A 13,260-nucleotide genomic window follows, 5' to 3' on the forward strand; every position below is an offset into this window, starting at 1 on the left:
CTTTCAGTTTAGAGGGATAAATAAAATAAACAATGCCTCTAATAACTCTTATCCATCCTGTGGCCCTAGGATTTCCTCTCTTCAGTGTCTTTTGTCTTATCTAAACCTGAGTAAAGGTTCCTGGCTGAAGACTTAAGCCAACCAAATGCTTCCCGACTGCGAAAGGCCACAGAACTGAAGATGTGATGATCTGCTATGTTTTGAAATCCTCATACAAAATGGGGCTCATAAAAATAAGGCTGTGTTAGCCTATTTCCCCCCAGGGCTACTTTATTTGTCTGAGAATAGAAAAGAGGGAAGCTGCTCTAATCTTTATTTTGCCCCTGCAGCCTTTATATTGGCAGAGTTTCTCAGCATTGTATCTCGTTCTGATTTAGATAAATCAAGTTTTATTTCTTCCCACCATTGCCGGGAGGTGGGTCAGTAGACGGCCTTTGTGTTACTCTCCAAGAAACTGAAGCCGAGAGAAGTTGTATGACTCATACAATAATAATAATAATGATGATGGCATTTGTTAAGTGCTTACTATGTGCAAAGCACTGTTCTAAGCGTTGGGGGGGAATACAAGGTGATCAAGTTGTCCCACGTGGGGCTCACAGTCTTAATGCCCGTTTTACAGATGAGGTAACTGGGGCTCAGAGAAGTTAAGTGACTTGCCCAAGGTAACAAAGCAGGCATGTGGCAGAGTCAGAATTCGAACCCATGACCTCTGACTCCAAAGCCCGTGCTCTTTCCACTGAGCCACGCTGCTTCTCTAACAAGGTCACAGCATAATGGCATTCACTCATTCATTCAATCGTATTTATTGAGCACTTACTGTGTGCAAAGCACTGTACTAAGTGCTTGGGAAGTACAAGTTGGCAACATATAGAGACGGTCCCTACCCAACAGTGGGCTCACAGTCTAGAAGGGGGAGACAGAGAGCAAAACAAAACATATTAACAAAATAAAATAAATAGAATAAATATGTACAAATAAAATAAATAAATAAATAGAGTAATAAATACATACAAACATATATACATATATACAGGTGCTGTGGGGAGGGGAAGGAGGTAAGGCGGGGGGGATGGGAAGGGGGAGAGGAAGGAGGGGGCTCAGTCTGGGAAGGCGTCCTGGAGGAGGTGAGCTCTCAGTAGGGCTTTGAAGGGAGGAAGAGAGCTAGCTTGGCGGATGTGCGGAGGGAATTCAATCATTCAATCGTATTTATGGAGCGCTTACTGCGTGTAAAGCACTGTATCAAGATTTAGGAGAGTATGATATAACAATAAACAAGCACATTCACTGCCCACAACCTGTTTATAGTCTAGTAAGGGGGTAGAAACTAGAGTGGCATCTTGTCTGTGGACGTGTTTTTGGAGTAGTCCCTAAGCAGCATGGCTTAGTGGAAAGAGCACAGGTCCGGGAGTCAGAAGGACCTGGGTTCTAATCCCGGCTCTGCCACTTGTCTGCTGTGTGACCCTGGGCCAGTCACTTCACTTCTTTTTGTCTCAGCTACCTCATCTGTAAAGTGGAGATTAAGACTATGAGCGCAACATTGGACAGGGACTATGTCCAACCCAATTTGCTTGTATCCACCCAAGTGCTTACTACGGTGCCTGGCACATAGTAAGCACCTAACAAATGCCATAATTATTCTCATTTTTTCATTATTATTATCTCTGCAAGAAGAGAACTCTCTGATCACATTTCCCCCAAACAGCAACTGTCTCTCCAGACTGCTGCAGAGATTATAAACTCTGAGAAGGCAGGGAGCTACTACTTATTCTACTGTGCCCACCCGAGTGCTTTGTATAGTGCTCTGCACAGAGTAGAAGCTCAATAACTTTCACTGATTGACACAATCCACCATATACAAACTGAATTGTAAGGCAACAAACCCAAGACCTCAATACTCTTTTCAGAGACCTTACAAAAGCTTTACTTCTATTTATTCTGATGACTTGACACCTGTCCACATGTTTTATTTTGTTGTCTGTCTCCCCCTTCTAGACTGTGAGCCCGTTGTTGGGTAGGGACCGTCTCTATATGTTGCCAACTTGTACTTCCCAAGCACTTAGTACAGTGCTCTGCACACAGTAAGCGCTCAATAAATATGATTGATTGAATGAATGAATGAATGAAAAGCATTTGATACTGCCAATAGGCCAGGACTCTGGCAACTGCTAAACCAATCCCAATACCAATCGATCAATCAATCAATCATATAGATTGAGTGCTTGCTGTGTGCAGAGCACTTAACTAAGTGGTTGGGGGAGTTTAGTATGGCAGAGTTGATAAACACATTCCCTGCCCACAAGGAGCTTATAGAGTAGAGGTGGAGACGGACATTAATATAAATAAACTACAGATATGTCCATAAGTGCTGTGGGGCTGAGGGAGGAGTGAATAGGGGGCAAATCCAAGTACAAAGGCGATGCAGAAGGGAGTGGGAGAAGAAAACATGAAGACTTAGTCGGGGAAGGCTTCTTGGAGGAGATGAGAGCCCCTTCCTTCCTCTCCCCCTCATCCCCTTCTCCATCCCCCTCATCTTACCTCCTTCCCTTCCCCACGGCACCTGTATATGTGTATATATGTTTGTACATATTTATTACTCTATTTATTTATTTATTTTATTTGTACATATCTATTCTATTTATTTTATTTTGTTAGTATGTTTGGTTTTGTTCTCTGTCTCCCCATTTTAGACTGTGAGCCCACTGTTGGGTAGGGACTGTCTCTATATGTTGCCAACTTGTACTTCCCAAGTGCTTAGTACAGTGCTCTGCACACAGTAAGCGCTCAATAAATACGATTGATTGATTGATTGATTGATTGATTGATTGATGAGTTTTTAATGAGGTTTTGAAGGTGGGGAGAGTGATCTTCTGTGACATAGAAAGGAGTAGGGTGTTCCAGGCCAGAGGCAGGATGGGGTGAAGGGTCGGCAGTGACATTGACGAGATGGAGGTACAGGCCCTGAAAAATTAACCAAGACTCATCTCCATAACAATATGGTCAATTGAAAATTACAGTCAAAATAGTAACAATAAAAATAATAACATTATTTATTACACGCTTACTATATGCAAGGCACTGTACTAAATGCTGGGGTGGATACAAGCATATTGGGCTGGATCCAGTCCCTGTCCCGCATGGGGCTCACTGTCTTTATCCCCATTTTATAGATGGGGTAACTGAGGCACAGAGAAGTGAAGTGACGTGCCCAAAGCCACAAAGCAGAGAAGTGGCAGAGCCGGGATTAGAAGCCAGTACCTTCTAACTCCCAGGTTCGTTCTAGCCACTAGGCCATGCTGCCCTGTCTGTCCATCTGTGCAATAGAAAAAAGTAAGCGCAGTCCCATTCTATGAAAGAAAGGCGGTGAGAGTGCCCAGGAGCAGGAGGGGTTAATGTCATTGTTGTTCCCCTTCATATTTATAATTATTAATGCCCTAGCATACCTCAAGTACTTACTATGTGATAGATGCTGGAGTACATAAAAAGTTATGACATTGGGCACAGTCCCTAACCCATCCAGGACTCACAGCCAATCTTAACCCCATTTTATAGATCAATCAATCAATCAATCCATAGTATTTATTGAGCACTTACCATGTACAGAGCACTGTACCAAGTGCTTAGACCCGTTACCTGCCCACAACGAGTTTCGCAATGAAGAAAGTGAGGCCAAAAGGGTGACTTGCCCAAAGGCACACAGTAGGCCAGTGGCAGAAATGGGATTTGAACCTGACTCTCAGTCCTGTGCTCTTTCCACAAGGTCCCACTGCCTCCGCTTAGGGGTGTCTCAAGCCCTCCACAAAATCAGACCCGGGAGGGTGCACTGAAGGCGACCCTAACAAAACCCACCCCTGCCAGGCCCTTCCCAAGGCCCAGGCCTAGCCCCCCGGCCTTCCGCTCCCCCAGCCTGCCACTCCCAATTGGGAGAGTCGTTGTCTGTCGGCATGAAGAGGGAGGGTGTTCCAGGCCAGAGGCAGGACATGGGCGAGGGGTCAGCAGCAACATAGATGATATTCATTCATTCACTCATTCAATCGTATTTATTGAGCACTTACTGTGTGCAGAGCACTGCACTAAGCGCTTGGGAAGCACAGGTTGGCAACATACAGAGACGGTCCCTACCCAACAACGGGCTCACAGTCTAGAAGGGGGAGACAGACAACAAAATAAAACACGGGGACAGGTGTCAAGTCGTCAGAACAAATAGAATTAAAGCTAAATGCACATCATTAACAAAATAAATAGAGCAGTAAATATGTACAAGTAAAAGAAATAGAGTAATAAATCTGTACAAACATATATACAGGAGCTGCGGGGAGGGGAAGGAGGTAGGGCGGGGGGATGGGGAGGAGGAAATATCGAAGAACAGTGAGGTTAGCATCAGAGGAGTGAAGTGTGAAGGCTGGGTTGGAGTAGGAGACCCTCCCTTCACCCTTCAACTGCCCTCTCTCCAAGAGATATCCACTGCAGCAGAAAGAGCACGGGTTTGGGAGTCAGAAGTCATGGGTTCTAATTCCGGCTCTGCCACATATCTGCTGTGTGACCTTGGGCAAGTCACTTAACTTCTCTGAGCCACAGTTCCCTCATCTGTAAAATGAGGATGAAGACTGTGAGCCCCACGCGGGACAATCTGATCACCTTGTATTGCCCCCCCCCCCCCAGCGCTTAGAACAGTGCGTCACACATAGGCGCTTAACAAATGCCATCATCATCATCACTGGTCCAGGGTGATGGGGTGGGGGAATGGCGGGGTTGGAGGGGAAGGGAAGACAGGGGCTTGGAACCAATCAGATCTGGAGGGAGTTGGCAGACTTCAGCCACCCCACAACACAGAAAACCTCGAGACTATTGCTTGATGCCTTACCCCAAGGGACAGCCACCCTGCAGTACATACAACCTGCTGTTATATAGTTGTGTTGGGCACCACAACAACCCAATTCATCCCTGCAAGATGCCCCCGAAATGAAGAAATTGATGAAGTTATAAGCCCCTGCCCATCCACCCCACCATCTAAAATTTGGGGATTAGAAAGTCTTGCATCTGTTCTCAAGAAAACAGGTGCATTTATAAAAATGATTGAAGAAGCCTGTGATGGAGAGAAGAGTTCAGAGACGAGAAGAGGTGTTCAGAAGCATTTGGCCGATGACGAGGTACTTTATGAAGGCAAGAAGAAGGCCGTTTTTCTATCTAAATTGCCCACATTCTTCCCTAAAGTTGAAAAAACAACCTCCTCATCTGCAGGACAGGCTTCTGCTTTTGCAGCCCCCTGCAAAAATGCATAATCCTGGTGCAACTCATTCATTCATTCATTCAATCGTATTTATTGAGCGCTTACTGTGTGCAGAGCATAGTGAAGGTTGTGATGTTAGATTCTGAATTACTTTTATGAAGATTAAACAATAGTTTAATGAAGTGTAATGTAACAACAGTATTGGACACATAAAGGAATTTCATGTTATTTTTCCAGAAGTTTTAGAACAGAGCCCTGGGGAAAGACATATCCTACAATCCAGCCATTCATTTTGTCCCCACATTTTCAAGAAACCTAACCCTGCTGCATTAAGCCATGCCTCTACTGGAACATGAGGGTGGGGAGATAGGAAGAAGGGGGCCAAATTCAAGATATATGGGACCAGGAATGCCGTAGGGACAGAGTTGTGACTTTGGGCATGTCACAATTTATCTGTGCCTCAGTTCCCTCATCTGTAAAATGGGGATTAAGACTGTGAGCCCCATATGGGACAGGGACTGTGTCCAACCTGATTACCCTGTATCTACTCCAGCACTTAGAACAGTGCTTGGAACATAGTAAGTGCTTAACAAATACTATGTGTTTGTCACATAGTAAGTGCTTATTATTAAAGGAGGAAACTAAAGGAATGGGGGCTGGGAAAGGATGTGTAATGGAATTTCTACTTCCTCATGAGGTCCTGTCATCATGTCTGGGCTGATTCTAGTACAGAACTAGTAAACATATGTACTGATCTATAATTTATTTATTTATAGTAATGTCTGTCTCCCCCTCTAGACTGTAAGCTCCTTGTGGACTTCTAGACTGTGAGCCCACTGTTGGGTAGGGACCGTCTCTATATGTTGCCAACTTGTACTTCCCAAGCGCTTAGTACAGTGCTCTGCACACAGTAAGCACTCAATAAATATGATTGATTGATTGATTGACAGGGAATGTTTCTTTTATATTGTTATAGGGTACTCACCCAAAGGCTTAGTACAGTACTCTGCACACAGTAAGTGCTCAATAAATATGATTGATTGATTGATTGACAGGGAATGTTTCTTTTATATTGTTATACGGTACTCTCCCAAAGGCTTAGTACAGTACTCTGCACACAGTAAGCGCTCAATAAATATGATTGATTGATTGATTGACAGGGAATGTTTCTTTTATATTGTTATACGGTACTCTCCCAAAGGCTTAGTACAGTACTCTGCACACAGTAAATTGGGTGAGAAATTGAGTGGAGGGATGAGAGATTAATCGGGAAAGGTCTCCTGGTGGAGCTATGTGATTTCAGAAGGGGTTTGAAGATGGGGCGAGCAGTGGTCTGGTGGTTGTGAAGGGGGGAGAAGTTCCAAGTAGGAGAGAGGATGTGAGCAAAAGGTTGACAGTGAGAAATGAAAATAAGGAACAATAAGTAGGTTGGCTTGATGGGAGCTTTAAAGCAGTCCTTTAAGCAGTCCTTGCCGCAGTCCTTGCCGCCTCCTACCTCACCTCACTTCTCTCCTTCTAAAACCCAGCCCACACACTTTACTCCTCTAGTGCCAACCTTGTAACTGTGCCGCCATCTCGCCTGTCTCACCACCAACCCTTAGCCCACATACTGCCTCTGACCTGGAACACCTTCCCTCCTCCCATCCGCCAAATGGGACCGTACCTCGTTCCTCACCGTACCTCGTTCTCGCCTGTCCTGCCATCGACCCCCCGCCCACGTCATCCCCCGGGCCTGGAATGCCCTCCCTCTGCCCATCCGCCAAGCTAGCTCTCTTCCTCCCTTCAAGGCCCTGCTGAGAGCTCACCTCCTCCAGGAGGCCTCCCCAGACTGAGACCCTTCCTTCCTCTCCCCCTCGTCCCCCTCTCCATCCCCCCATCTTACCTCCTTCCCTTCCCCACAGCACCTGTATATATGTATATATGTTTGTACATATTTATTACTCATTTATTTATTTATTTTACTTGTACATATCTATCCTATTTATTTTATTTTGTTAGTATGTTTGGTTTTGTTCTCTGTCTCCCCCTTTTAGACTGTGAGCCCACTGTTGGGTAGGGACTGTCTCTATATGTTGCCAATTTGTACTTCCCAAGCGCTTAGTACAGTGCTCTGCACATAGTAAGCGCTCAATAAATACGATTGATGATGATGATTGATGAAGATGATCACTCCCCCCACCACCCTTCAAAGCCTTACTGAAGACACATCTCCTCCAAGAGCCTTCCCAGAATAAGTTCCATTTTTCCTCATTTCTCTCACCCTTCTGCATTGCCCTGACTTACTCCCTTTGCTCTTCCTCCCAACCAGCCCCAAAGCACTTATGTCCATATCTGTAATTTAATTTATTTGTGTTGATGTCTGTCTCCCCCACTCCAGGCTGTGAACTTGTCATGGGCGGGAATGTCACTGCTTATTGTCATATTGTACTTACCCAATATGAATAATAATAATGATGGTATTTGTTAAGCACTTACTATTTGCAAAGCACTGTTCTAAGCTCTGAGCGGGGATATAAGGTGATCAGGTTGTCCCATGTGAGGCTCACAGTCTTAATCCCCATTTGACAGGTGAGGTAACTGAGGCATAGAGAAGTGAAGTGAGTCGCCCAAAGTCACACAGCTGACAAGTGGCGGAGCCGGGATTAGAACCCATGACCTCTGACTCCCAAGCCCATTCTCTTTCCACTGAGCCACGCTGCTTCTCTCCCAAGCACTTAGTACAGTGCTCTGCACACATTAAATGCTCAATAAATATGATGGAATGAATGAATGAATGAGGGAAATATACAAGCTGGATTTATGAGACAAAAGTGAGGAGAAGTAGGAGGGAGATCGCTGAATTAGCCCTCTAGACTGTAAGCTCACTGTGGGAAGGGAATGTTTCAATTTATTGTTATATTGTACTCTCCCAAGCGCTTAGTACAGTGCTCTGCACAAAGTAAGTGCTCAGTAAATACGATTGATGATGATAGTAAGTGCTCAATAAATTTGAGTGACTGAGGCAAAAGGCACAGTGGAGAATTAATTTGGGCTTAAGGCCCTAAGGTGCCTTTTCAGAATTATTTATGGTTTGCTAAAATCTGGAGGCGTGTGGTGGATCGATAAAAGGCTTTAAGCCTTCAGATGAATCGAATGATATTTGGGGACTCCCCCGAGTTGAGGAAGAACATTTTTAACTACGAAATAATGATTCAGCACTACCCACAAATCAACCCCCAAAAAGGAGCTCGAAAATGCGGTCCAGGTTTCAGATCAGCAGGTGTGAGTGATTCTTTTTTTTAAGCTTTCCTGTAGAAAATGTTAATATCCACATGTGAATTATCTGCATGTAACTTTTTATCTACCAATAGACCCATCCGTTCAATCATATTTATTGAGCGCTTACTGTGTGCAGAGCACTGTACTAAGCACTTGGAAAGTACAATTCGGCAACAAATAGAGACAATCCCTACCCAACAATGGGCTCACAGTCTAGAAGATTCAGTAGGCATGGATTTGGGGATCAATACCAAAGAACTAACGGATATCCTAATCAAAGCCAAAAGTAGCCTATCACCAGTGCTTACTGTTGTATTGTGCTTTCCCAAGTGCTTAGTACAGTGTGCTTCATATAGTAAGTGCTCAATAAATATCATTGATTGATTATTACTGTGATTTTCACAGTTATGTTAGCACAATGTTCATTCTGATCTATGTAATAGGATCTTTGAATATTGGATTTTGTGGACAATTATTATTATTAATTGTGGTATTTATTAAGCACTTAACTATGTGCCAGTCACTGTACTAAGCACTGGGGTGGATACAAGCAAATCGGATGAGACAAAGTCCCTGTCCCATATAGGGCTCCCAGCCTTAATCCTCATTTTACAGATGAGGTAAAGTGAGGAAAAGAGAAGTGAAGTGACTTGCCCAAGATCACACAGCAGCTACGTGACAGAACCGGGATGAGATGTAATCCCAAAAATCTAGCCAGAAGTCTTTAGACACTACTTTTATGTGGCTGTTAGAGACAGTTTAAGATCCTTGAAAACAACTTGGTATTTCTCATAAAAACACATTAAAGATCAGATTTATGGCCCAGTTCAAGCTCATTCCTTAGTTTGAACTAGACCATAGAAATCCTTTCCAAGGGCCATATTTTCAATGTAGTAGCAGCTGTAGTAATAATCAGTCCATCGAACCAATGGATTGTTTTTTGAGTGCTTATTTTGTGCACTGTACTAAGCGCTTGGAAAGTACAGTACATCAAAGTTGGTAGACACATTCCCTGCCCGTAAGGATTTTACAGTCTAGAGATGATTCATGGTACAATCTGCAGAAGTTCTAATTTAGTAACATTTTTTGAACATCCATTTGGTATGGTGTACTGTACTAAACGCTTGGGAAATACCCACAGCAGTGGGTCACTTTTCCTGTCCACAAGCAACTAGCAGATGGCCACAAAGATCAATTCCATAGTGTCAGCAACCCAGTAATCTTGAATAATCCTGGAAAGAGCAGATGAGCAAACAAATCAATTTTTGCTACAGTGTTTTGCATCACTAGGAAAAAAGGAAGAAAAAAATGTATGAAAAAGTTATGAAAAATGAATCAACCATCCTTTGAAGTTCCAAGTCCAAAATGTTCAGGATAATTAACACAGATAGGGAAAAATGCCAGAAAAAAATCTATGATGGCTACCTAATGAGCATGTATCAAATGAATAATGGATTTCCATAAGTTATTGATGACCTTATATCTCTAGAGTGCTGAGAAACAAAGGCAGGAATAAGTGAATGAAAGGTCATCAATAACAAGTAAAAATAAATAATGTAGCTATAATCAGCTAATTAAATATCTTGGAACATAGAAGAAGAAGAATGGACGAGGGTGAGAGAGAGGGGATAGAAAAAGAAAAATGAAAGTTTAAATATATTTGATATCAGAAAGGAAAATGGCACAATTTATGTCTAATATAGACTCGTTATAGACTCATTAGTTCACTAAGGTGCTTACAAAAGTCCATACAGTGGGGAAGATAGACTCAAGAATGGAAGATCAATCAGTCTGAAAAAAAGAATTGAAAAGTGGGGCTAATTTACACTTAAGTTTGGCCCCCTCTAAGGCAAATATTTTTAGAGAAAGAAAATTCCATTAAAAACATTGTTAGGACCATGTTTGCAACAGGGCATTCATTCAATAGCATTTATTGAACACTTACTGCATGCAGACTACTGGCACCAACCAACTAAACAATAATAATTTTATCTTTTTTTCATGGTACTTAGGAAGCACTTTTTATGTGTCAAACACTATTCTAAGCACTGGGACTGGGGCTCACAGTCTGATGGCAGGAATTGTCTCTGCTGCTGAATTGTACTTTCCAAGCGCTTAGTACAGTGCTCTGCACACAGTAAGTGCTCAATAAATACGATTGAATGAATGAATTGTTGTGGAAAAGGAACGTGTCTCCAAACTGTTATATTGTTCTCTCCCAAGCGCTTAGGAGAGTGCTCTTTACACAGTAAGTGCTTAATAAATCAACTTGTACTTCCCAAGCACTTAGTACAGTGCTCTGCACATAGTAAGCGCTCAATAAATATGATTGAATGAATGAATGAATAAATATGATTGATTGATTGATTAACCATGCCATGAAATCCAAGTCTGGAAAGAGATACTGCCCTTACTACACCCTAATCCCTGCTCTGCCACTTATCTGCTGTGTGACCTTGGGTAAATCACTTCTCTGTGCCTCAGTTACCTTATCTGAAAATGGGGATTAAAACCGTGAACCCCATGTGGGACAGGGACTGTGTCCAACCTGATTAGCTTGTATCTACCCCAACCCTGAGAACAATGCTTGACACACAGTAAGCACTTAACAAATACCATCATTATTAATATTATTATTACACCCAACTGATTGATAGCAAGAATATGTAGCCTTGTTCCACAGACCCACCTTACATATCTCATTCATTCATTCAATCATATTTATTGAGTGTTTACCGTGTGCAAAGCACTATACTAAGCACTTGGGAGAGTACAATATCACAATAAACAGACACATTCCCTGCCCACAGTGAGTTTAAAGTCTGGTCTTTTCACTTGCTACCGCCCTGCTCATTCTCTTTACTCCTCTCAAGATAATTTCCTCACTTTCAACTCCCACTGCCTCGGACCTGTCACATTGTTCCCCATGTTTGGGATTCCCTCCCTTCCCAAATCCAACACATAACAGCTCTCCCACAATTCACAATCCTACTAGAAACCCACCTCCTTCAACGTCTCCTTCAGTTAATTCCCAGCACACCAAATTGAACAAATCCACCGTCCAACGGGAACACTTAAGTATTAAGTACTTTTGTCCATCCATCCTCAAGTTTTATATATATATATATATAGGTTCATTCAATTGTACGTTCAATTTTTTGTTTTGATTACGCTACCAATGAAGATTTTTATGCCTGTCTCCCCCATTAGATCATAAGCTTCTTGTGGGTAAGAAATTTGTCACTCTTTTGTTTGGTACTTCCCAACTAGAATGGAGTGTATTGCTACCCATGGGAACTCAAGAAATACTATTACTACTATCAATCAATCAAGGGTATTTATGAGTGCTTACCATTTGCAGAGCATTGTACTAAGCACTTGGGTAGGTACAACGGAGTTAGTAGATGAGAGACCTGCCCTCAAGGATTTTAGAGTCTACAGGGGGAGATTAAAATAGATGGAGAGGGGAAATAGTAGAGTATGAATTTATGTAAATGTTTTGGGGCTGGGGGGAGTACCAAAGCACTTAAAGGGTACAAAGCCAAGTGTAAAGTTGACGCAGAGGGGAGAACCAATAAAGGAAATATAGGGCTTAGTCAGGGAAGGCCTCTTGGAGGAAATATAATTTTAGGAGAGTTTTGAAATGGGGGCGAGTGTGGTGGGCTGCCACAAATGAAGAGGAAGGGGGTTCCAGATGCAAGGTAGGGTGTGGACAGAGGTTCAGTGGTAGGCAAGGCGAGGTCGAGGTAGAGAGTAGGTTGGTGTTAAAAGAATGGAGTGCGCAGTTTGGGTTGTAGTAAAAGATCAGCAAGGTTAGGTAGGAGGGAGAGAACAGATTGAGAAGCAGAGTGGCCTACTGGATAGAGCACGAACCTAGGAGTCAGAAGGACTTGGGTTCTTCTCCCAGCTCCACCACTTTGTCTGCTGTGTGACCTTGGGTAAGTCACTTCACTTCTCTGGGCCTCAGTCACCTCAACTGTAAAATGGGGGATTAGGACCGTGAGCCCCATGTGGGACAGGGGAATGTGTCCTGATTTGCTTGTCTGCATCCCAGCATTTAGTACACTGCCTGGCACATAGTACGTGCTTAAAAAATACCATTATTATTATTCATTCAGTCAATCGTATTTATTGAGCGCTTACTGTGTGCAGAGCACTGTACTAAGCGCTTGGAAAGTACAAGTTGGCAACATATAGAGACGGTCCCTACCCAAAGGTTATCATTATTATAGCCAATGGTAAGGATTTTCTGTTTGATGTGGAGGTGGATGGGCAACCACTAGAGGTTTTTGAAGAGTGGAGAGATATGAACTGCATCGTTTTTCAGAAAAATGATTTGGGCAGCAGAGTGAAACATGAACTAGAAGTGGGGGGAGATGGGAGGCAGGGAGGTCAGTAAGGAGGCTGCTGCAGGAGTCAAGGTGGGATAGGATAAGTACTTGGAACAGCATGGTAGCAATTTGGAAGGAGAGGGAAGGGTGGATTCTAGAGATTCTGTGAAGGTAGAACCCACGGGATTTCATGACGTCAAATGTGTAAGTTGAATGAAAGAGATGAATCACTGAGAATTCCAAGGTTACAGAACTGGGAGACAGGGAGTTTGGTGGTGATGTCTACAGTGATAGGACAGTCAAGGGGAGGACAGGATTTGAGTGGGAAGATGAGGAGTTCTGTTTTGGACATTTTAAATTTAAGGTGATGGTAGGACAACCAAGTAGAGATGTCCTGAAATGCAAGACTGCAGAGAAGGAGAGTCGCCAGGACTGGATAGGTAG

The sequence above is a fragment of the Tachyglossus aculeatus genome, chromosome 5 (genome assembly GCF_015852505.1).
Source record: "Tachyglossus aculeatus isolate mTacAcu1 chromosome 5, mTacAcu1.pri, whole genome shotgun sequence".
Classification (NCBI taxonomy): domain Eukaryota; kingdom Metazoa; phylum Chordata; class Mammalia; order Monotremata; family Tachyglossidae; genus Tachyglossus; species Tachyglossus aculeatus.